Raw genomic sequence first — 14,053 nt, 5'->3', positions numbered from 1 at the left:
GTTGAATTTTATTAACAAGAGATTTCATAAAATGAAATGCACTGTTGATAATTGAAAGGTCAAAAAACTGAACCATTGACACACATCTAGTGAGCTGTAAAGCTGTGTCAAGGCATCAAACAATTTACAGTCCGTTCACACATCTTTCATACACGACACCCACAAGACCATTCACACCGCAGGCCCAGCACATTATAACACTCACATCAACAGACAGCGCCATTCAAGAGCCTATCACTTTCATACGCCCACATATCTCACACAGCAATCCCACCGGCTGACCGTGTGTGGACTGGCGTTTAGCTAGCAGTGTGTGTAGTGACCAACAGCCAGACACTACTCACACACTGCCAGCCAAACCCCAACTCACACACCACCAGCCAAGCACCAGTCTACCCACACTGCCTTCACATATTTTTAACAAAAGAAAAACACAAACCATCTGTAAGTTAATACAAAACTACAAAGTCAACAGCTCTAACTAAATATGTCACACTGATCGCAACTGTGAAACTGAACAAAAATATAAAACAATACAGACCAGGTGCTTCTAAACATTATTTTTCGTGTGGTACATTCTGAGACAAGGTGCACACAGAGTCCAAGTTTAGAAGGACCATCAGGGCAGTTAATATGACACTCCTTCAACATACCTTGTCAAATACAGACTCCAAATCGCTTATAGGGATTTTTTTTGGGGCGTGTGAGGAATGTGATCAGCAAAGTGGCACTCTTTCAATCTAGCTACATCCTCTACCACTCCAACTCTAGGAGTGCTTTCCTGTTCCGAAACAAGGTTGCTTATCACAGATTCCTGAAACTGAACAAAAGTCATCTATGACTCTAGAGTACAATCTTTGAACACAACAAAAGCATTAAAGGTTGCTAAATGAAGGTGGATAGCCAATTTCTTGTACCAGACGTAAGTCTTCTGAACAGCAGGGTAAGATTCCAACCTCTGATCTACTCTGTCTACACCACCCATGTGCTTATTGTAGCTAAACTTCACATAATTTCGCACACTTCATCATCCTGACCTCCAAACAGTCACAGGTGAAGTACTTTCATCATGGATGGTAGTCAGCATGTAGACATCTCTCCTGTCTGCAAATTTCACAGCTAGCTGTTCATCACTATGCAGGGCACTGCACTGTCCCGCCTCAAGTTTTTTACAATTAAGCTCCTTAGGATAACTTTTGCGGTTAGAGTGGACTGTGCCACAAGCAACAGTGTACACTTTGAACAATTCCCTGAACAATTGCACACCAGTGTAGAAATTATCTAGGTACAAATTGTGACCTTTGTTAAAAAATCCTCAACCAAGTTCCCACACAATTTCCTCACCAACTCCAAAAGAGGACGGACAACCAAGGGGGGTGAATGGTGGAATCCCTACCAGTGTAGACCCCACAACTATCAGATTTTATTGGATCAAGCTAAATTTAGAACCTACTTGCCTGTTCTGGCTAGCTGACATAGAACAGGTGTTCTGATAACTCAAAGTGAAGGAGCAATTAAATGCCTATAAATCATCTTTTTATCTTGTCACATTTGCTCTGTGTTCAGAGAAAGAGGTCAGAAGTCAGTTTACTTCTCTGACTGCAGAGTTCCAGGATTTTGTAAAGTGAACTGTCTGACTTGCTGTACAAAAAGTGTGAAATTAGAGGCTGCAGGGTGTCAGATTTGTCCTAATACACATTTAAATAGCTAATATGTCAACTGTACAAACATTTCAAAATATATTTCAGTAGTTGTGAAAGCTCATTTGTTGTACTTCTGTGGGATGAAAATTATTTTTAATAGGATGCAAACAAATCAGAACACTTTACTTTGTGATGTGCAAAGGATAAATGTTTTCTGAAACCCACTTTTCACTGATTATTTTTAATACATTATATAGGTTTTTACTGATAGTATTATCAGTAAAGCTGCAAGTTTGTGGGAAATTATTTGACCATTTCAGTGGGAAATTGACTGTCTGTAAATGGCAGTGTGCTACCACATCATGCTTTAGTAATTTATTAATTAAAAGTGAGTGTTTAAACATGAACTGAGAAACACTCCTGCCCTTTCCTGATGGCAATGCTATTAGAAAACTAAGAGGTGAGTCAGGGATCTTGTGTACCCTATACGTGGGCTAGATTCTCATTATAAATGTAGCAAACGTTTATTCTATTTAATCAAACAAAAGAGTTATTTTGTACAGCAGAAATGCTGTACTCATATGTGAAGGTGCACTCATATGTGAGAATGAAGTAAAAAGGCAGCTCTGCAAATTAAAATATTTGCCTAGGAGTACACAATTTGAGACAGGTTTATGGGTCAAGTATATTTCAGTTAGGTTAAGTAGATTATTCAAGCTACTCAACCTGCAGGTCTAGTAACATTTTAATGATTTTTTGAGGTCTGCATATCATTTACTACTCTCAGGCAGCATAAACATCTTAATTCCATAACATGCCCACTTGCTCGGAATGTACTGCCTAAAAAACAAACAGCCCTTGACCAGTACCAAAAACTTGTCAACAGCTATTTCTGACCCTGGAACATAGATCTCTGAAAATCAATCTATAAAGTGATCAAGACAGGCGTATCTTAAAAAGACTGTCACAATCAGGTGATCTTGTGGCTACGCTAAAGCGTTATCAAAAAAATGCAGCATCCAAAGCAGTAAATACCGATCAAGATTCATGGTTGCAGGAAATATGGCCGTCGACATCAAGGGACTCGTAGGCCAATATGAAGACAGCAGCCACTTCCTTATAAAGTCCATCAAAAAAGTTAAAGCCAAAAACATCTTCAACTCTTCCAGATTTGTGGGAGTCCACCGGGTATCTCTAGTACAGGCCTTAAGTCTGGCACTGTTGTCCCTGAAATACTGTTCAGCATGCAAATTAGTCTGCTCAACAGTCTCACCCAAAAATACATCATCCATAAACAACTCAAAGGAATCTGTACGCAAAAAGTTTGAAATATTCACTCTGCACCCTGCGACACCAGTAAAGGCAGGCAATGTTGGCTGCACCATATTTGGGGCAAACCACAGTTCAGATCTTCCAATGGGAAGCCTTTCAGTCCCAGGCTGCTGCACTATTGGCACATCAGTGTCTTACTCTAAAACAGGCACTTCCTCCACACTGATAGTGGCTTCATCATCAGATGATTACCCCCTGACAGAAAATGTACTACCAGAATCTTGCACTTCCTCCTCAGCCTCATATGCAGAGTCCTTTTCATAATCATGGTCAGAGGAAGATTAAAAAAGCATACAAACCACCTGCTGAGCAGTCATCCTGTGGCTAGCCATAATCTTTCCTAATAAAAGTAACTTAACAAATATGTCAACAACAACCAACATTGTGTAAAATAAATAATAAACAAAGTGTGGCATATCATAAAGACCTATATACTCAAATACGATATCACTCACTTGTGAGAGACAGCAAGACTCACCATGCACCTACTCTCCACAGACAGCAAGCACCAACGATATCCCACTAAAAAGGAAAAGCAAAATAAAATTACAAATAAGACAACACAATACACATAGTGCACAAATCCAAGGAGAATTTCACACACAATCAAACATAAGCTAAATATGCTGCTAGTATTACACCATTTACAAAAACACTAATTCATGCATGGCAATGATACACATTGAAGTAAACAGTAAAAAAGGTTTTCTTACCAACACAAGCAACTATGCAAACTGTAGATCTACCACTGCCGAAAGGGGTTACTCCCAAAAATCGCCAAAATTTCCAATCCGTGGTGTCTAGAGGTTTCTGCCCCCCTTGAGAGCAGATGGGCCTAAAAAGAAAGAGGCTGATCTGGCAGAAACGGCCTAAATAATTGCCCACGAAAGGGAGCGACCCTTGCCTAATGTGTCGCTCCCCAAAATCCGCGAAATGTTAAATACCTGGTGGCTTAGTGATATCTGCCCCTCTTTGGGGCATCTTGGCCTAAAACAAATGGCCGATATGCCTCCATGGGGGCAGAAACTATCAAAATATATGCCACCGAAAGGGAGTGACCCTTGCCCAGTGGGTCTCTCCTCAAAATCACCAAAATGTTACATCCCTAGTGGTCTAGTGGTTTCTGACCCTCTTGGGGGCAGATCCACCTATAAAATGTCTGAAATGTTCTACAATGCAGAAATGGGCAAAATATGTGACCCCCTAAATGGAGCGACCCTTGCCCAAGCGGCGCTCCCAAAATCACCATAACACACACACAAACAAAAATCCCTAGTGGCCCAGTGTTATTTCTGCTGCTCGATTGCAACACCATGCGCGATCGTGCAGAGGGGAATACATTTTAAAGAGACACCAAGGGAAAGGCAAAACTATTTCCTTTCCTGCCAGTGCCTCTTTGAAAGCCCCCACCCCTCTGAGAAGACCAAACGTACCCATTTCCCGTCCTGGCGCTGGAAGCCTTCTAGTAATGGAAGCAAATGGCTTCCAGTGCCACTGGCCTGCTCTGATGACACCATTGCACTGGGTGCATGCTGATGTCATCAGAATGCCGGAGGGGGGTTCGGGGTGTCAGTGGAAGCGCTTCCACTGCCATGCCAGTTGGGGGGGTTGAAGGGGATCTCCAGCACTTCTCCTGTGGCTGGGTGCTTGGATGGGCGGGGGCTGTCCAACACACATGCCTACCACAGCGCCAGCCAGCCCCTGGCTGGCTGTTGCCCGCAAGGGGTTAAAGTTTGCATTAACTCACCATAAAGACAAATAGTGGCATCAAAAGGTTCATTGTTTTGAAAAACACAGCAGTGTATTAATAACTTTTTGGCATCTTTTGTAAAAATCCTATAGGCACTACTGGCCATTTATGTCAGTTGCAAAATATTCAGTGGCGTGACTGCTATTATTTAATAAACATACACCATGAGCAAAGAGAGAGTACAATTCTTGGATACTGTGATCTATGTGGTAGCAGCAGGAAAGCTGGAAATAACTCTGCATAGATTAGCAGCAACTGCAGGCAGCATATAACATGCATATAGTCATCATGACAAGAAATTGAACTAAAGTATCCCCTATGAGAAAATGGTGCTAGTAAAGAGGACCTGTTCTACGGAAAAAGAGCTGGTTAGGAATACTGTATCTGTCTAATGAAGATTTCTTAAAGGTGGATATCTGAAACAGGTAATAGCAAATGCACTCTTCATATCAAAAGCTAAGAACAGGAAAATCTACTGGCTGACAGAAAAATATGAAATAAACAATCCACAAAAACAAAATGTGATTGATCATATCCTATCATATCAAAAAGAAATTGCTCCACTACATTGGATTTTTTTTTAACTGGATACTACACAAAAATGATCAAGAATCAAGAGAACTGATTTGCAGTCAACCAGCATTAACATACATTAAAACACCCTTGATAGGTAAATTGATCACAAGCGAGCAATTTGTGGAAGCAGAAAATCATTGGTCGGCAAAGATGTTTATGCAAGTGCAGAAACTATAATACATATGAATATGGAAAAAATGGGAAATGTTACCAAATTAACTGGAAGAAAAATATGATCAATCACATGTAAAAGTGCATAGGTGGTACATGCAATTGAATATCATTCCTTCTAAAATAAGTAGGAAATAGAATTTGCAAAAATAACATGTGTGCCATAATACTGAAAGATAACAGCTGTCAGAGGGCATGGAAGGTACCGATTCAAAGCATGCACACACGCACAAATACACAAACATTCATCATTCAACAAGTACGCATGCACCCAACATTAAAAAAACTTGCTGGGCCGTTGCAGTGATCTGGGTGGCTGGAGGGAGGCCTTGGTTGTTCTTGAAGGGTTGGGATTGGTGCCTTCTCTCAAAAATGGACATTCGGCCTTGGCACTTGAGGGCTTAAAACAGAAGCGTCCACATCTAAATCCATCAGTAACCCCCCTTTCACCATGAGAGAGAGGTTCACTGAAAACTTTGCTGGTTGAGGAGGTCACACTCAGCGAGTTGTTAATCTTTAGCCTGGCGATGTTTGGCTCAGGTAGCTAAACGTGTACAACGACTGGCTGCCTGACTCAACCATGAAATGTGTTTGTCAGACAAGAAACCCTTCTTGCTTGTAAAAATTAGAAGCTGATTATTATGCATTTTGGTGGGATTCTAATTTAGTTTCCTAGGTGACTGTTTTAGTGATATTTATGTAGTTAGTTTCAGGTTTGGCTTTGATACGTAACCTTCCTATGTCTCTTTTCTTACATTGAGGGATAGTCATTATCTGACTAATATGAACAAAGTCATTGACTTGCTGCCACCACTCCCACAAAAGTACCTTCAAGACTTACACAAAATCGCAAACCCATACTCAACCAAAGGTTAATTGACAGATGTACATATCCTGTAACACAAGTGCACATGCACATACACACATGCTGACACACACGCACAGCAATATGAAATTAATTAATCACACTCAGTTACACCCCTCCATAATTTTTATGCAGCGTAATTCATGAGCACATGTACATTGATTAAATCACCATCTTTCATTGAAGCTCAGGCATAGGCACATAGCACTGTCCTTAAACACATATTAACATCACACTCCTCCATCTGGACTCACATAAGGAGTGACTTGTGTGTCACACTATGTGTTTGTGTCTCTGTCTATCTTACATGCCTTGTTCTAACCTGAGGGTGGGTGTATGTGTGTGTGTGTCAGTGAGATGAAGCGCATCTTGTTAGCGGAGATGAAACTACATGCGGTCTGGCAAGTGAAAGTGGCGATTTTATGAATAAAGAAGGTGGAAAAGAGGTTGAAGTATGGGAGAGAGAGAGGTCGGATTGCTAGTGGGAGACAGACACTATCTTGGAAAACAGCATAAAACAGTGAAATACTTTTCCTACGTTTTCAAAATATCAGCAGTTCCAAAAGATGTGCAGCGTTTTTTAAAGTACATTTGTGTGTGGATGTTTATAAGAAAAGCAGCGAATATCAATTAGTAATTCATCGATTTCGAGCATGGGTTCATTTTGCTGGCAGAAGTTAGGGCCTGATTTAGTGTTTGGCAGAGTGGTTACTCCGTCACAATAGTGACGGATATCCCGTACCAAAATATAAATCTCATTATATGCTATTGGATTTATATTTTGGCAGAAGGCATATCCTTCACCGCTGTGACGGAGTATCCCCTCCACCAAACCCTAATCCAGGCCCTTAGTTTTCGGAGTAAAATATTATTTTTAAGTAAATTCTGATGTAGTGGCCACAACATTTTCAGTTATTTCGTTGTAAATCACGTACATCATATTCTGGGTATCTCTTGCCTTTGAGATCTTCAGATATTGTTTAAAACGGTTTATTGCTTTAGTGGAGAGGTCATCGGTGTATTCAAACAAGCCCCCACCATAATAATATCTTTCACATACTAGTATTGGCATCCTCGTAGTTACTATACTAATCCCCTACGGTATGTTCATTTATTGGTGCTTTAGTACTCTTGAACTGACAACTGAATGACCGCATTAAGGACAATTATAAGTAAATAATTCTCTTGTTTTGCCAAATTCCTTTATATATTAACTTTATTTTCTAGTGCTCTAAAATAATTCCCACCATTGAAAGGTGATCTCCCACTATAGTAAAATGATTAATCATTATATTACGGTAGGTCATTCATGTTTTATGATAATTTCCTAGTTAGTTAATATTATTCCCCAGTGTATTAAAATAACTCTCCATTTTATTAAAATACCATCTCTACTTGTATTCAGGTAGTTGTCCAGTATATTAAAATGTATTAACCAGTATGTTAAATGTATTATCCAGTATATTTACATGTTTAACCAGTTTTTCATCCGTAGTGCATTACAATATTCACTGGACTATATTACCATATTTCTCTGTTACATTAACTAAACTGTCCTGTATTGTAAGACAGTTCGCAATATATTGAAATAGTTATCTAGTTTGATAAAAGTTACTCTTCAAGTGTGCTGAATAGAACCACCAGATGACATACACTTTTTTGAATCCACACAATCAGATAGAGTAGAGAGCATTTGCAAACACTCTCATAACGTGTTCCTAAACCTTGTGTGTCACAATGCTTTGTGAACAAAATATGATCAATTGAGCCTTTGCATGAACACACCGATATGATGGTTATACGGTTAGTACATACACAACAGGATTGACTTTTATGAGCGTGTTCACACGGCATTCAGCATGAGAACAGACAATCTATATAGCTCAAAAGTCTTATACATCTCAATGGGGATACAAGACAGCAGCAAAAACTCCTTAAATTGCAGCAGTTCAAGCCAGTTACATCCATGTGATCTAGATGCTGCAGAACAGCATGAGAATGTTTGGTCCTCTTCATAGTTTCTGCTAGAATGAATATGGAGTTCGTTAGTCCCAGGGGCCTATTTCTCCCAGGAAGAGGTCGACTTTCCACTAAACCGGGATCGTGCCTTTCAGAAGTCCTCTTTTGGGTATTCCTACAGCAGAGCAGACTTTTACATCGAAATAGTGGGAGCTGGAAATGTGGCTCATTGATAGTACATATAATACCTGAGTCTCTGGCCTTCTCTTCAAAAGGTCTGAAACTGTATTATATCCCGATGTTGCCATTTCCATAATGTAGGTTCCATAATGTAGGTTTAAGGGGAATCACCACCCATAGGCACACTGGTATACTAGTTGTTTGGTAGGCTGATTGTTAATAATAGTGAATAATATAACAAAAAATGTTTTGGTCCTTCTGGAGGAAGGATATGAATTAATCTCCACGACAGTGGTTGTACCATAAAGAACTTTCTGTACCGATGAGGTTTGTGAGTAACATATCACATTTATTATATTAGAAACTTAAATTCAACAATTTAAAGCAAAGTAATCGAGGTGCTCCTGTATAACGGTGTATAACTGTGAGTGTGAGTGAATTATGTGTTAGTATAAGTGTTGCAGTGCTATTTACATGAAAACTAAAACTAAATTGCGGTTAAAAGCATGAGGTCTCAAGTAAGCACCTATAACCATAGGTACTGTGAGCCTGCTGAATTTTTCAAAAGTCAGCCCACAATTTCTAATACAATGTCGACGTTTCGACCCCAGTCAAAGAAATTAATTCAGGCGGGTCATCATCAGGACAGAATATTTCAATAGGAAGCACCCCTATTTGATTGTACTCAGACACATCCTAGTCGTGTTAACAATAAAACTATACTAATTCACCTTCCATCTCATGTAGCCCTGGTGTGTTGTTAATAATACCACTTTTTTACTTTGCAATCTAATGGCTTCAGGAAGGTCTTAGATCGTTCCATGAAAATGAGCCAAGTGTTTAAAGTCCTTTAAGTGTGGGAGTGAAGTGTGGGATTTGGTTCCATTAACAACAATGCTCTTGAGCAGGCTGACACATTTCCATCAATGTGAAGGTGTCGCTTCTGCGTTGCCACAAGCTCATCGAACGTACTCAGTCTGCAGAGTGCAAGTAAATACATTTTTCTGTATGTTCTGTTCTCATCTTTGGTTGTGTTCCAAGTATTTTTCTTTCTTTTTTTCTTTCTGTCTGTGCACTGACTTGTCGTTTTTATTCTTGAAACAAATATTGACCGATGACAAGGTGGTGAAGGCAGAGTCTGACTCACAGTTGCATGATGTGTGAGACCATCCTGGAGAACAGTGGTAGATTATATGTTGTATATAACTTCAGCCCAGAGGAAGACACAGGACTAAAGATTACTGTTAAGTTGCAGTAATACTGGTTCCATTCCTGTCTAGATCTTCAGAAGGAAATGAAACTTGGGACACACAGCATCCCCTTGGCATCTAATGTTGTCCTTTCTAGGTGGAAATTCAGCTGACCAACTGCAAATGGTTTCCATTGTACCAAGGGGCTGCAAAAACATTTTTGGGACACTGTACTGTTGTGTCAAGAAGACAAAATACAATTCTACTAGTTAAGGAAAAAACACTGACATGAATATGCACCAGTATTAGGTTCCAAAGATCAATTTATTTTTCCTCCGTAGCAGTTAATAATCTGTCCAAAATAACCTATGCCAGCAACTGCAATACAAAAGAATCCATGAGTAACTGAATAGATGGAATATCAACCAGAGTTTCTCCATGACTGCCTCGAGGAGGACACGTTTTCTAATAATAAAATGCTGTGAAAGAATCATAGAATCAGGGCACAGAGATTGGGAAATGGTTCTCAGGACAGCTGGCCACTGGAAGCTCAGACCTGTCTTCACCATCTAAAGGTTGTCAATATTTGCATGCTATTAACCGTCCCCATTTCGCACATCTTGTAGGGTCCAACCAGAGTCCCCGTAGTATTACTAAAGTATGAACCAGGTACGTATACCTAGATATGAATGCATGCTTATCTGTGTTTAGTGTGCTGTGTAACACTGTTGAGCACTGTGGACTATTTATTGGGATCTGAAGGTGATGGAAGACAGCTGAGTTTAAACGAGGGGACACCAAAAGAAAGACACAATTCAGGTACAGGTAGTGTGCAGGATGTATCCTGTGGAGATGTCTGTAAGAACTGAATTGTAATGTTTATCCCTTGGGGATGCCTATGGGACTGAGATCTAGAACATAGCCCATTTAAATGTCTGGAGAGACTAAGCTTATTACCTGTCCCATAAAGATGCCCTTAGAAAATTAATACTGATAGCTTCCCAAGGGGATGTATGTAGGGACTGAGAACTAGTACCTCACCCATTGTGATGATTGGAGCAACATAAACCTAATGCAATCCCCTAAAGATGCCTGTAAGAACTTAAGGCCTTGTTTAAAGTTTGGAGGATGGGGTACTTCATCACCAAGTGGCAAGTATTCCATCCACTCCAGTGCCGCCACATTTAGGATGTTGTATCCCAGCCGCCAGACTCTAAATAAGGCTCTTAGTTATTTTCTTTATCAAGTTTCCTTTTCGTTTCATAACAAAAAAACATGTATTTCACATAAAGAAAGAGGAACAAATCAAAATTGATCAGCTCCAACCACAGTAAAGTTACAAATCACAACCAGCTCAGGGTATAACATTTATCTATTAATAATTTTCATATAAGATGTAATATCTTCTTAGGGAAGGAAAGAATGAGGTAGTAAATTTAGAAAACCACATACTTCATAGAAAAGTAGTAATCCAACAAGTAAGTGCCCAAGCTGGGAAGAAGCATAGCTCTTGGCTAGTTATCCCATAAGGCAAACTGCAACAGCAAGAAATGAAAAAACAGGGCAGCAGAATGACAAAGAGCCGACTTTAAAAGTAAGTTCAAACATAGGGCAACCTTGTTGTGTTGAAGAGCTGGGTTCTATCCTGAAACCAGAACCCTCTATGGCAACCAGCTTCACAGTAGACATCACTGCTTGCTCGGGACCCTAATGGGAAGTGGGTGGCGTTAGGGCACACAGGATCAGCCTACTGAAGGGACTGCATGGGTGGAGATTAGCTCATCCAGGTGTAGGAGAATGAAGGTGCAAGAATGTATACTATGTTATAGGATATGTATAGAGCGCTCGTACAACTCAAAGGTTTCATGGCGCTAAAACGGAGGGCGAACAGCTTTAAGTTACCATAGACCTGTCTAAGAAGCAAGGTTTTCAGCAAGGACCTAAATTTCATGTAATCGGAAGAAGCCCTTATCACCCTTAATAAAGTATAGTTATTACTGAAACCCTGACTCACGTGTTCATTCTGGCAACCTTTAAGCAAATTTAGACAAATCTTGGTCGTATCCACCTATGTGAATAATGAGGACTTGTCACAAGAGATCCCCCTTACACGATTCTCTTAGCACACACTATTTTGGCTTCCAGACTTCCTTTTTGAGCTTCTGCAAACCCTTTTGTCTGACAGCAGTGACTGGGGTGGCCCCAGGAAGAAAAAAAAACAATCTCCGGCTGTCTACGATCAGTTTACCCTGTCTAGCTGCTTTTCTCAAAAGTACATGCTGCTGGGCCACATCATATAAGGCAATTAGGATAGTGCTCTATTCACTCTTGCCGCTCCATCGCCTCTTTGTGGGCAATCAAAATGCTTTCTTTCCCTTAAGTACCTATGTTGCATCAGAAGTGCCCACCTCATTTTTGGGTAAGGTCTCCGTTACAATACAAGGATCACCTGTATCATCATTTCTGTCCCAGCTCTGTAAGTGAACACTGTCCATGGTCCTAGCATTCTCCACTGTCTCAAGGTGATCATCCAGACCAACTAGACATAGAAGCACACTCCTGGAATGTAATAAAGGACTTAATAGACTCTTGCTGCTTAGCATAGAGACCTTAAGTGATGTTCTACTTTCAAGCACAGTCATTTAGGCCTTAATTCCTTCTATCTTGGTCATCGCAGCCTCTGGACTTTCTTTAAAGGTCATAACTTTTATCTGTGTATCATCCAACTTTGTATGCAGTCTCTCCATAAACACGATGACATCTCTTTTCCCTTTTGTAAAATTAGTGAAGTAATCTCCAACAAAAATGCCCTCCGCTCCATCACACAGTTAACAGTAGTATTCTATGGGCGATGCAGCCCTTGATCCCTCCACTGATGTCATCCTTTCCTTTACTAGGCTTCTTTGTTTGGGTTAGTAATCTTTGCTGCTAGAAGAGCGAGTCCTGGCTCCAATGCAGTAGAAACCATTTTCCCCTAGGGGCTGGAACACTGTGTTTGTGTACACAATCAAGGGAAGAGCAAAACTGTATGCCTTCTTAAGAGTGATGCTGGGTGGCTTGTAGAATCCGCCCCCTCCTTCATGTCCACTGCATTGTCAGGTCCGCTGACCTAAAGACCATCACTGCACCAGTTGAATCTGGTGCAGATTTTCCAGATGTTTGCCATCTGTTCTGTAAAGAGGCCCAGCAGACTCTCAACACCATTGAAGTGCCTCCTCACACCAATGTGCAGATTGAGCCGCATTCTTGACCCATCTGTAAGGCAAGTGAAGGGTCTGATTCACTTCCTCATTGCTCAGTGTAGACAATCCCCTTTTTAAAAAAATATTTTTTATTGAGGTTTTCGTTAATTTACAAACCTTGTGGGAACATCGCAGTGAAAGGAAAAATAAGCATTGACGTGCCACAAACAGGTTACAAAATACAGTGAGTATTTCGAATCGGTCACTTCACTATGGATTGAATTACGAACAAACAAAGTAGAGAAGACAATATTGTCATACCAAGTACAATTGTATTATGAGCTGCGGATCACTGAGTGTGTCTTGGTGTGCATGGGCGTAGGAACTGTGTGGGACGCGGGGGATTTATCCCCCCCAGATTTTGGGAGGGAGGGGACATGGGGGACAAGGGTAGGGGGGGACATGGGGGACAAGGGCGGGGGGGACAGGGGGACAAACAACCCTGAAGTTTAAAAAGAGACAGTGATGCAGTCCGTGTTTAAACATCCTTCGTTTTTTCAGTGTGTTAAAAGCAATAGAACTGAAAGCGAATGAAGTTTAAACTGGGCTGTTTTTCAGAATCCAAGCTCCCAAAATGTTGCTCAGGCTGCTGCAGCTTCCATGACACAGAGGTTTATCTGATCTGTTTGCTCCACGCTAGTACTTCACAGGTTATTCAAAGGCCTTTCAAATGTAGAAGAGGTTTTGTTTTTTGAATTGATTCTTGTGCCCCCTGCAGTATCACCTCTCTTCAGCCCTCTCGCAAGGTGTCATTTAAAGACTTGGAGGCATATTTATACTCCATTTGTGCCAAATTTGCATCACTTTTTTGACGCAAATTTGGCGCAAAACTAACTCCATATTTATATTCTAATGTTAGACCCGTCTAAGGTAAAAATATTGGAGTTTGCACCATTTTTTAGATGCATGAACCTACCTTGCGTCAATGAGATGCAAGTTCCCATCTAAAAAATGGTGCAAACCCCATTGCCCCATATTTATCCGCCCATGCTAAAATGATGCACGGGTGGGTGGGGGGGGGCTAAATAATGGTGCAAAGCTTGCTTTGCACCATTATTTAACCAGGCGTTAGGGGACCTGAGCACCCATTTTCATGGTGAAACACCATGGAACGGGCCCACAGGTACCCAACCCAAGCCCCAGGA

The 14,053-nt window shown here is 40.7% G+C and overlaps 1 protein-coding gene across 2 annotated transcripts in view; it reads left to right on the top strand.

Moving 5' to 3' along the window:
- LOC138246380 (voltage-gated potassium channel KCNC1-like) overlaps nucleotides 1-14,053 on the top strand; it is a 607,134-nt gene that overhangs the window by 565,954 nt on the left and 27,127 nt on the right. Inside the window, exon 6 of one of the 2 annotated variants that reach the window (XR_011194269.1) lies at nucleotides 10,293-10,335. The exons of the other annotated variant lie outside the window; for it this stretch is intronic. The gene's annotated coding sequence lies outside the window, so the exon portion shown is untranslated. The remainder of the gene's footprint in view (nucleotides 1-10,292; nucleotides 10,336-14,053) is intronic. 2 annotated transcript variants of the gene reach the window in all.

This window comes from Pleurodeles waltl, chromosome 7 (genome assembly GCF_031143425.1).
Source record: "Pleurodeles waltl isolate 20211129_DDA chromosome 7, aPleWal1.hap1.20221129, whole genome shotgun sequence".
Taxonomy (NCBI): Eukaryota; Metazoa; Chordata; class Amphibia; order Caudata; family Salamandridae; genus Pleurodeles; species Pleurodeles waltl.
Note: the sequence above shows the minus strand (reverse complement) of the source record. Positions and strands in the feature narration are given on the sequence as shown.